This window comes from Haemorhous mexicanus, chromosome Z (genome assembly GCF_027477595.1).
Source record: "Haemorhous mexicanus isolate bHaeMex1 chromosome Z, bHaeMex1.pri, whole genome shotgun sequence".
In the NCBI taxonomy this organism is placed as follows: domain Eukaryota; kingdom Metazoa; phylum Chordata; class Aves; order Passeriformes; family Fringillidae; genus Haemorhous; species Haemorhous mexicanus.
In genome coordinates, this window is record NC_082381.1 from 77170239 (window position 1) to 77182402 (window position 12164).

The 12164-nt window shown below is 40.5% G+C and overlaps 1 protein-coding gene across 1 annotated transcript in view; it reads left to right on the forward strand.

The window, feature by feature from the left end:
• Positions 1 to 458: 458 nt before the first annotated feature.
• Positions 459 to 12164, forward strand: part of LIFR (LIF receptor subunit alpha) — an 87055-nt gene continuing 75349 nt past the window's right edge. The window contains exon 1 of the mRNA XM_059836759.1: positions 459 to 666. The gene's annotated coding sequence lies outside the window, so the exon portion shown is untranslated. The remainder of the gene's footprint in view (positions 667 to 12164) is intronic.

Here is a 12164-nt window from a genome sequence, read left to right on the forward strand (position 1 = left end):
GCAGCTCCATGGACTTCAGCAAGTTTGAGATCAGGTCCTTTATGGGAGTATTTAGCTGCTATGTACATCCACAGAATAAATATGTAATATATATTTAACGCATGTGTTCCTACAAAATAAAGCCATATATTACATACAGGTTTTCCTTCCTACCTAGCATTAATAAAGAGGGTTATGTATGCCATTTTCTTTTTTTTTTTTTTTTCTCCTAAGGCAACCCATTTCAGTTATGAACAATCACGTTTTTGCAAGTTAAAGATTACACAGTGAGTTATTAACTTTAAACACCCTTCATTCCTGAAAGCTATGTGGTAGAGACATTTTAGGTTGGGGCAACTCCTCTTACATAAGAGAGTTTTTCTGCCAAGTCATTACCTCAGACACTTTTTGTGTTGTAGGTGAATATTTATATAGAGATTTCTCCTCCTCACAAAAGGGCTACTGGAGAGCCTGGATATCCAGAATATGGCAAAAGCAGAAATAAGGCAGTCTTAGGCTTGAAAAACTGAAGAAAAACATCTCCAAAAAGGATAGACAAAATGAAACCAAATGCTGACTTGTAATCCTGTCTTCTGTGAAGTTTTCCTCCCTCCTACTTTTTCCAGCATAAGCAGAGCTCTCTTGACACCTTGCAGAAACTTAGGAGCACCTGGCTGGCTCTCAAGGGTGAGTCTGAACTTGTCTATGAGTTCACTAGAAAAACATTAGCATGTTGTTCTTCTTCCACCTGATATTTATTTTCAGTTTGCCTACAAAGGCTCTGGTCAGTGCAGTTTTTGCTTCTCAGAAATTACACCAAATGAATGCTGATATGCTTGGCTTGCAACTTAAAGTGCTAAGTTAAGCAGCTGTCCTGAAGGTCTTGGGCTCCCTTGGGTGCCTGAGGTTTCTGTGTCCTTACAAAAAGAATAGAAAAGATGACAAAAATACATCCTCCTTTATTTTTTTCTTTTCACTGGTTTGTTGGTCTGGGGACAGCATGTGCTAGTTAACAAGTTCTGCCCTTTGCTATTGTTATCGTAAATTGGTACTCTTCGGGCAACTAGAGGGCTCTGTTGTTAGGCTCCCTTTTAATGTGTATTTCGACTAGGGCCAGCCAAAAAAGATTATTGTGGGTGTCTGGCTGGAGCCATACAATAGGGTTCAGAACTGCTCAATCCCTCTTTCAGCAAAAAAACCTTATCATGTTTAACAGGGAGGAAAGTGAGGGGTTTCTCACTAAACTACAGTCAGACTTTTAAGGAGTGGTGTCTATGAATGAACTGGAGGAAGGCTGAAAAATCCTGCAGAAGAAAAATGCTTTGGCTCTGAAAAAGAGGTGTGAGCATAGAAACTTTCAGACATTGGCTTGGTTCTCACTCCCATTGGAGTCAGTGAAGATGCCTGTAATTTATTTCAAAGGGAGAAAACCATGCCAGCATTTGTACTGAAGTATTTTTTGTATACTTCAATACATGGAACCAAAGTTCTGGCCCTTCTGTAGCTTATGTAATGGAGTAATCTCCAAGGAAAGGGAAAATTGGCTGCTATATAGATGTGGAAACATTCATTAATCATTGGATCAGCACTCTAAACATTTCCTGTTTATATCTAGAGTGACACTTCTTTAAATTATATTGCCAGCTTCAATTTGGCATCGATGTCTTATTTTGTAAAAACAAGCTGTTATCAAATTTAACAAAAATAGAACAGTTTCCATGAAGAAAATTATTCTGAATGGCCTTTGGTTCAAATCATATTTCAGAAAACAAACTTTTTTCAAAAGTTTTCATCCAGTCTCCTCAGACTGAAAAACTGAAGGGAAACTGGTTGGAAAAAAAAAAAAAGTTTGAAATTGTCCTGCATTGTCCACTTTAGCAGAAAAAAAAAAAAAGAATTAATAAAGGCATATGCAATTCTCTGGTTCAGGTCATAGTAAATGAGCCTGTGGTGGATATCTTTTTAAAAAGAAACTGCAGTTGTACTGCTCACACACAAAAACATCCATTCTGATTATTGCTGTTTGTCCATCCTGCTCTCTCAGAATTTCCATCATCAACAGTTCTCTCTCTCTCCCACCCTCAGTGCCCTAGACCTAAACCTACCTCCTTTTTCTCATCAGGACCCAAATAACTCACAGATTTTAACATGCTTTAGACAACTACATGAAATGTATTAACAGATTTTGCAGGGGGGGAGAGAGAGCAGAAGGAACAGGGGGAACGAAAAAAAGCACCTGAAAGCTAAACCTTCTAAAATTCCATTTCTATCAATTGTCTTCAGCATGACAAGGCCAGGTTTTTCACAGTAAATGTAGACTAGCAATATCCTGTAATAGGGAAAAAAAAAATTATTTTTGGCACTGAGTTTAACTGGTGGAGAGTAGCTGTGTCTATCCAGTTACCAATTTTGCCCTCCAAGATTTGTTGTCTGTACCCAGACCACTAGCTGTGACTGAATCCTGGGAATTGTCTGGGAGACCCCCACTTGGCTTCAGCCAAAGCCATGCTCCACTGTCCCACTGCCTGAACAGTTCAACAGTGAAGGCAGCCCATCAAGAATCACACAAGTTTCCTGGATCTGTTTACTGGTGTGAAGACAGCCTAGTTTCTCCCTGAAGTGCCACCACTAAGGACACTATACCAAAAGAAAAAGTGCAGTAAATTTTTAAGTTATTAAATTTTCTGGGTTCCAGGGTATCTGTGTTGTAATCATGAAGTTTCATTTTGACAGTCTGATGTGTCTCTCCTTTCCCCTACACACCTAGCCAGGGAAGATCCTATATGGTAGTGGCAGTACTGGCAAATTCTCTATTCCCTAGGGTTTATAAGTGAAGAAGAAAAGGAGTTTATGAGAGAATATAGTGAAGAATGCATCCGGCCTCCCAGTTTTTCCCTTGCCTGTGTGCCTTAGCCATCACATAGCATGAAAACACCATGTCCAAATACCAAAATCCCATATCTCTCACCCCTTGGAAAGCAGGTAGATGGGTAATTTACCTAAGGCATGGTTGGCTAAAACATAGTAAATACCAGAACACTGTGTATGTTCCTACTCCTTATCTGTTCTGCTGTTTCAGCACATAAAAGAGACAGGCTTTAGTGGCATATAAACTGCTGATGAAAGTGTGAGTCTCCTGTCATATTTTGTGTGAAGTAATGGTGAATCTCAGAGTTCAACTTGCAAGGTAAAAGGGTGTATAGTAATCCCAGCAGAAAATTATTGATGTCCCAGTGTCATGGCATTTTTAAATCAATTCATAAACATTTCAATAAGGAAGGATGTATTCTAATCCAAGGAAATTCTTCCCAGTTTAAGAGAAACAATTTTAAATTCAATGGGTTGTATCAAAAGAGGCTACAGAATAACTTAATCTAGTAATAATTTGTGAAATTCAGGTCGCAGGATATGGCCAGCAGAAGAACTGTAAAACTTTGGCTTTTTGTTTGAGCCGTCCTGACATACATTACCCACAACAAAGCATTTGGCCTTTGCCTCTACAACACTGGCTTGTTCTGTGGCAGAGCCAGGAATGCAGGAATGTGGCTCCCAGCCAAGCTGGTGGCGAGAGGAGAATGCCCTCGACCTGGAGGATTCCAGCTCTTTCCGTGTCTGCATCTTTTATCCAGCAGTTTATGACATTTGAAGAGGGTGCTTTTCCCTGCTGCCCACAGCTGCTGTTCCCCCTCCTGCATCTGCCACTGTCACACTCCCAGCCCGGGTGGTCGTGCTGGGTTTGTGCACTGCGGGCCAGCCAGGATGTGGCTATTGAAAAGACAAACGTGGGGAAGGCCAGAGCTTGGCTATATGTGCATAACAGCAAGTCAGACAGTGTTCACAGGCTGAGAATACCACAGTGTTTGAGCTAAGGGAAGCTCTTTGTTTGCTTTTCCTTGCACTAGTGACTGGGTTACTTCAGCCTAATAGAAGGCTCTTTATTTTATTTTATGCTGTGTGAACCTGACCCATCACAAATCAATTACAAAAAGCTTATAGGTTCTTTCATCCTGCTCCTCCCAGGAAGGGCAGCCGAGAATAATTCATAATGAATAAATCTGATAGTTCCCAGAAGACTGTACTTAGTGGGCTTGAAGTTCTTCCTTCTGTTTCAAGCATTCACTGAAAGAGAGAGTTGAGTTTCAGGTGAGGTAGTAGTAGTAGAAGAAAAGATGTTTTACACTTCATTTTTACCAGTGGGCAATTTCTGACTGTTCCTCTGATGTACTCTGTAACTCTGGAAAGCATCATCACCCAGGGTCCTCCCAGGAGATAAAGTCAGGAATAACTGCAGAGCAGCAGGGCTCTGGGCTCTTGCTTGACACTTCACAGTTCCCAATGACATCTGAATGTACCAATTTCTGGAAAGTTTAAGGTTAAGTAAGTGAGTAGTTTATTCTGTTGTAAAGACTTTTAAAGGATGAATTCATCCTGTGGCTGTGGGTCCAGATGTTGAAATTGACTGAGGCCCACCTCTAATTCTAAACTCAGTGGTAGACTACAGAGGAATTAAATTTATCAACAAGAATTTAAATTACATCTTTTTCCAAAGCCTGTTTATATTCTTTTCTTTAATCATACTTTCATTGGGCCCGCAAATAATAACATTGTAATAACATCATGCCAGATAAGCCACTTCAAAACCAGGAAGAAATAAAAATTACAAACACTGAACTGGCAGAGAAGACGACCACTAGAGATTGCCCAAATGGTGCCACAGTGTCTGCAGACATTACAGGGAGACAGTGGGATACTGTAGAAGGGATAAGATCCAGTTCTGGAGGCAGGGTGTTTGTTCAGGACATGGAGAATCACAGCCTCTGGGATTTCTATTACATGTGCAATATTTAAAGCCATGTTAAAAGAGTATGTAGGTATCTAAAGTCAGGTTGAACCTCTGGGATTTTAGATGGGAGTGGAGATGTAAATGCTTTTGAGACCTTACAAGTCCCTACTCTGCTGCTTTAAATACTTTAAGAGTTTGGCTTTTTGAGACTGAGGGGTGACACAATCGAAGTTAAGGATTGTGTAAGTACAGAGTAGCCTCCATCCCCATTCACACTGATGGGAGTATGGAGATCCTGTCATCTGCATCAGTGTTGCTTTGACCCATCATTTAAAATAGTTAGACCCAAATGTAAGCTCTGACCCACATGAAATTGCTGCAACAAGTGGTGGTTTTTTGCCAGCTTTTTAGTTTTCTTTTCACCTTGCAATGGGGTTGTGATGTATATTTTGAGTTTGCAAATTACTTTGGCAGGAAAGCATTCTGACAAGCAATGTCACAGTATATTGTGTACTTGGGTTTCGGCCAAATACATAGAAAAGAAGCAGGAAGAAGGTAAAAATTTTATTTCATCCCTTATATTTCTGTAGGAAGAAGCTAGGTGGGCCCAGAAATCTCCACATGCTGGAGAACCTGAGAATAACTTTCACTTCTGCTGATGAAACTGTACTGGAAGGTTTTCTGATGCCACTCAGTCTTGCAGGTCCAACACAGTTAGTGCCTCCAGGCTGAGAGAGGAGCACAGTGAAGTTCAGACTGAATAATGCAGATTGAAGAGATACCTCTAGGTATGGAGGTTGTCTCAGCCCTAGAACCTCCATCTGTTTAGATGACTGAAATGAGTGGATTAAGTCCCAAGGCATAGGAAAGGGAAGTTAGTTCTCTACCAACTACTAGTGCATAGTGAAGGAGATATGAACATTTGTGCAAGGAGAATACACAGCAAACAGTACCCACTAACTAACAGTAGTTAGTTCTCTACCAACTACTAGTGCATAGTGAAGGAGATATGAACATTTGTGCAAGGAGAATACACAGCAAACAGTACCCACATTTGTGCAAGGAGAATACACAGCAAACAACCTCTGACTCACCACATGGTTATTAGCTAACTTTAACTTGAAATTTCCTCTTAGTTAAAGGGAGAACACTGGACATTTGGAGTTTGTACATCCTTACATCATTTAATGTAGCTCACAGGAGGAGTGCTTAAACTCCCTATTGCAGCATGGACATCCAAGGACTGTCTGTCTTTTATGCTAATTGAAACACTTGTTGCTGCTTTGATTTTGTGCTTAGCCAGCCCCAGTAACTGATTGCAAGGAGAGAGCTGTTGCTGGCAGTTGAGAGCTGCTAATTGTGAGCAGGCGTGAAGTTGGAGGACTTGGACAAGAGAAGGAAGCCTGATCTGTTGCCTTTCTTCTCAGCTTTGAAGAACTCACATAATTTGCAACATATATCATGCTCACTTTATGAAGAGAAGTGGCAGCAAATCAGAGGGCTTATACATGGGAACTAACACATACATACGAGTATGTTATCTTGGAATGAATTGTGTGTGTATGGGTATGTGTAGGTGTGTGCGTGTGTGTGTGTGCCTGTGCATGCACACACAGGAGTGTGACATTTCTCTGCCAGGAAAGGCAGGCAGGAATTCACAGCTGTGGATAACACAGATGCCCAGAACTGAGCTAGTCACTGCACACTTCCTTACAATCAGTGGTGAGAAACAGGCACTTAGCAGAACACAATTCATCTTATCATCTGAAATTAATCACCTTTTTAAAAGGCTGCTTCTCGCCATTATCTGTAAATGAGCAGAGATCCTTGTTGCAGAGGTGTAACATGAAGTGAGATGAATCCCACCTTTCCTGTCTGAGCTCTCTGGAGTATTCCACATGCAATTTACTGCATTATCCATTACTTACAGTGCTCTTTGTGTGACCTGAGTGTTCGCTTGCCAAAGCCAATGAGTAAACCTGATCTGAATCCAACTGAAAATTATAACAGATTTTTCCACACAACATCCTCATTATTTATTACAGTGGCATATGCTTTCTTAAATACAATCTGAAGTGCAAGAAATCTTCAGGTTTTGAAGGGTTCATTTTAAAATTAATTGTTCATTGATCTACATTATAATGTGATTGCACAGACAGTAGTGTTAGCACAATCAAAAGAACTTTGGTCCATGCTATGGGTCAAGAGGCGGGAACCTCTTAAACTAATATTTTTGCTAAACTTTCTCTTACTAGAAAGAGTGTGAAGAACTGATTTGGCAGACAGTTACAAGGTGAATGACTTTACTTCATCAATAAAACAAGCAGAGTAGATATCCTCCTCCTGCAAACCCAGCTGGCTAGAATGTAACAGGGCATCCCCAGGAGGGGCTAAATAAACTGTGTAATGTAAATGTTCACATTTCAGTAGCCTCTACATTGATCACAGTTTTACATGACATAATGGTTGCCCAAGGCAACCACTGGAACTATATGATCTTTAAGGTTCTTTCCAACCCAAACTACTCTGTGGTTGAATGATTCTATACAGGTGCATCTTGGAGATGCTCAAGGCAGTTCAGGTCCTCAAATTAGGCAGAGGAAATGTCAGATGACAATAACCTGGTTAGACATCCTTTGCTTATTCCTATTCAGAGTTAATGATACAGGTGAAAGAAAAGGGATTCCTGAGATACACCCAGATTCATCCTACCTAGTTTCAGATGCTGAGATGTCCAAGTCAGTCCAGCTGTTTTAACTCACTGTGGAGAAAGGGGCAGCCCCAAAGACCAACTCAGATTTGGATCTAAATTTCTCTCCATATCTACCCTGATAATAGAGGGATCCTAGAATAAATAAGTACCAAATGTAGATACTCTGGTTACATGGATGAACATATTTCTGTTAGCACCTTAACAGCCCTGTAAGGCATTCATATGGTCCTCAGCAAGTCCATCTGGATTTGGTATGTCAAGGGAAATGCATATTTTTCCCTAGTTACTCAAGCACAAGTTATCAGTTGCTGTGTTTGCTGATAATCTCAAGATCTCATTCCTGAGAGTGCTGACAGAGGCATGTGTGGTGCAGATCTCAGTCTGCTCTAGCTAGAGGGAACAGTACTTACAAACAGTTCATTAACTCCACTTGCATTAGGTACTTACACAGCGGATGTTTACAGGCTGTCTTGGCTGGATTTATAATGGCAAGTGGTTGCTAGGAGGCGGGAAGAGATTAATCCTAAACAGAAAGGAAGGCAAGAGAATCAGCTTTTGAAAGGGCAGGAAGGATGACCCAGGAAAAGAGAGGCCTCTCAGTCTCACTTCAGTGTCTGGTAAGGTTATGAAGAAGATTATTCCGGGAGGTACTGAAAAACACCAGAAGGTCAATGCAGTCGTGCTCAGAGCCAGCATGCCTTCATGACAGGAGGGTCCTGCATGTGGAGAGCACTACTGTCTGCAGTGCCAGAGAGCAGACCACTGCATCAGGAACTGGAAGGCACTTTAACCTTTCCTTCCACTATAACTAAGAGGGAATTCTACATACCCTACCTCTTTCAGCATGTTTGTGATGGCAAACAGAACTTTAATGACCCCATAGGGTGCTCTTTGTTATTGCTGGAAATAAAGAGCCTTGTGCAGAAGTACTGGAGAGTCCAGAGAAGGACCACTAAGGTAATTAACGTATTAGATCATTGCCCCTATTAGGACAGGCTGATAGAGCTGGGAATATTCAGCATGGAGAAGGGAAGGCTCATGGAGGGATCACATCAACATGTATAAAGCCTGAAGAGAATCTGTAAAGAAGATGAAGCCAGGCTCTTTTCAGAGGTGCTGTGTAACAGGCTGAGAGGGTATCAGCGCAAACTGAAGCACAGGAGGTTCCCTCTGGACAGCAGGATACACTTTCCTTTTTTACTGTAAGGCTCACTGAGCACAGAAAGAGGCTCCCTGGAGAGGGGGTAGAGTTTCTAGCCTCAGAGACTCTAATAGTCTACATGTCCCATGTAACTCTACATGGTCCTAGGCAAGTGGTGACCTGCTTGAGTGGGGGAGTTGGACCAGATGACCTCCAGAGGTCACTTCCAACCTTAGCCATTATGATATTCTATATATGTTAGCCTGGAGAGCAACTGTGTGCATTTGTGGTTGTTAAAGCTCGAGGCAAGAAAGTTGCCCTTGCACATGAAAGTGGATTTTCGTAGGGAAGAGATCACTTCCAGCTTATCTTTGGATGTTGCTGTTCTTGCAAGCTGTTGAGGAATTAACACACATGACAGCACTAACATTTACAGGAGGATTTTGGATCTATAGAGGTACATGCCTCCTACGCAAGAAGAATAGCTGAGAAAAATTGTTTCATTGTTCCTGATACTTGTTTTTACACTCAGGAATCAGCTTTTCTTGGCATCTTTCCATCTCAGGAACCCAGCTGCCAACAACCTGGTTTGGGTTTAGCTGACCTATTATTTGCTTTTCATTTTAAATATCAGAGACCCAAAAAATAAAAAAATGCAAATGTCACTACAGCAATGAGTAAGTATTAAATAGATTTTCTTTCATATGTGGTGGTTTCATACCATGTGTGTTTGTTAAACACCTGGCCTATATCCTCCTACAGTCACGCTTGAAAGAAATCCTATGCATGCAGGCTACTCCTCTTTCTCAAAAGTGGCAGCCTGAGATCCAGGACACATAGCAGTAAGGAGTCCTGCTGGCTTTTGCAAAGAACCTTAGAACCTTTCCATGCAAATTCATCAGATAAATAATAAGCCATAATTTCTCCTACTTGATAGGAAAAAATAGCTTTCATAAAACTTTCAAATAAGGTGACATTCTACTTGTTTGGACTCAACAGGACAAAAGAGATCATGTGAAATTGACCTAGGGATAAATAATTTTGGGGGCCCTGGTGTGAGTAGTTTTATAACTGAGCTGAAGCAGAACACACATAATAGAAGATCTCAGATTCATGTGGATGAAATAACTCTGCAAGTGGTGGACCCAAAAGATCCTGGCACAGCACAGTTCTGTTTTCACTGCCAGTTCCTTTCAGAAGTCACAGTTCTCATTTTCCTTAGTCATAACTACATTTTCCTTAGTACATAACTACAACACAACTTTTTTCAGCATGACACTCATGCCACTTCCCAAGTTGTATTCAGAGACCTTCCCAAGCAGTTGTGGTAGGGTTCCCTAATATGGAAAGTATATTTGAAGAGTGGGCAGAAAATGAAAATGTTATGCGGTCCAGAATCCTCTGGTTTCATACCTTATCCCATATATATATGAAATGTGCCAAATTGGTATCCCTGTATGAACTGAGCAATGTACAGTAACTATGATTTGTGTAGGGTAAGTGCTTCCTGTTGGTATTTTAAAGCATTCAGAGGCAGGCTTAAAATAATGCACCAGCCCAAGAAGTTCTTTAAATAGCACAGGAAATTTGATGAACTCCGAGTACACCAGTAACAGCACAGGAAAAGGAAAAACAGAGATCAGATAAGACTTTGCTAACAGGAATGACAGTGGGATTATATTCCTCCAGAGGTTATCACAAGCTTGATTCTGATGCAGGTAGAATGTCACTAATAAAGAGGATATTCTACCAGGACGGGTTATACTCTCCTAACTATGGAGCTGTTTCTGTGGCAACAGACAAAAACCACATTTACCCTGGTTTTGGTGGCTTGTACATCTTTTATGATGCTTCCAGAGAATTAAGGAGAAAAAGAACAGTGACTTGTGGAGAAGGTCAGCGGGAAGCAGTTTTTGTCCTGTTGTCCTGCTTGAACACACTGACTGCTTGACAGAAAAACTCTTGCTATCAGACACCATGCTTGGTTACAGTTTTAATTATAGTCCTACAACTAAAATTATAACTAAAACTAAACCTATAACTAAACTAAACCTATAACTAAAACTGTAACTTTGTTACAATTGTAATTGTAGTCCTCCATATTGGGAGGAGGGGGCAAGGGAGTGGGGAGCCTTATTCTTCTGGCTGGTACAGTGCTGCTATTAACAGTTACTGCAGAGTCCATCTCCCTCCCTCCCCCTTGTCTGTTGATTTATGTGGGTGTTGCCACACAGAATCACTTGATAATCTCATTACACCTAATCCTGTTTACTCCTACAAAGGAGACTGGCAGAGCTCCCTTGTTTTAATATTCCTCTTTTCCTTTAGTTATTTCAGAAATATTCTCTATAAAGCATGAACTTTCAGAGTCAATGCTTATCCTGTTTACTGTCCTTAATTCCAGACTCATCAAATTCAGCACCCTGCCCTATCTCTTCTGTAAATATTTCCTTTGAGTCAAGCATCACACAAACATTAGCTGTAGCTCTCCTTATGTTCAGTTCATGTAATTGCATTATTCTGATGCAATTAAAGCTTCTCAAATGACATTTTGCATTTACATTATCTTATATGCCTTTAAAAAGTGGGCTCCTTTACAAGGTTTCTTCATGGGCAATGCAGTAAAGACTAAAAGCTGTAAACGTCTACACATACTTTTGGTAATTGACTACTAAGGTTCTAATTAAGGTAGATTCACTTAATTTAGGATATTTCTAAAGCATAGGGAACCACACGTATAGTTTTGGTGACTAGAAGCTCTTAACAAGGTTACTAAAAGCATGTAAATGGTGTCGATATGAATACAGGCATTAGGAGCATGCCCATATAAACATAAATCTAGATAGCAGTCGTAAGGCAAGATGAGAACCATAACCACATCTACCTGTTTACCTTTTTAAGTGCTGAATGTAGTTAGCGATAGCATGCTTGACTTGATAAAGATTTCCACAGAAAGGCTTAGTAATTTTTGTTTTACCTAGTGCTTGTGAAATGTTCTAAGGAAAATGAAGACTTTATCCTTATTTATATAACCTAGACAGTGAATAAACCCATTTCCTGAGTCTGTTTTAATCGAATAATCCCATTCTGAAGTGATGACTTTCAAAAGTACTGCAGTACACACTATTTAGCACTATATGAGGTTTTGGAGGAAAAGAAGGCCCATAATTTCCTAGTAATTACTTTTATACAGTTACAAAAGCTATATTGCAGTTAATTGTACTGTAAGTCTTCATAGAATTTCTACCCTAAATGGAGCAAGAATTGTAGGGGAAAGTAGCATCACCTTGTTGGCTCAAAAAGAGCAGATGAGTTTTCTGGGAATGGAATAAGTTCCGCCCAAAAATCTTACATTCAATCTTTTGGACCAAAATGTATTTAAGAAGATTATTTACAGCTTAAGCACTACATCTGTCTTACTTAGTTATCTGTTGCACCTGAGAAAACAGTTTCAGCATAGTCACACACACGCCGCGACTCCATCAACTTTCAGCATCCAGTATCAACTACCAGCCCAGAACTGCCACACTAGGCATTAGGCATTGCTG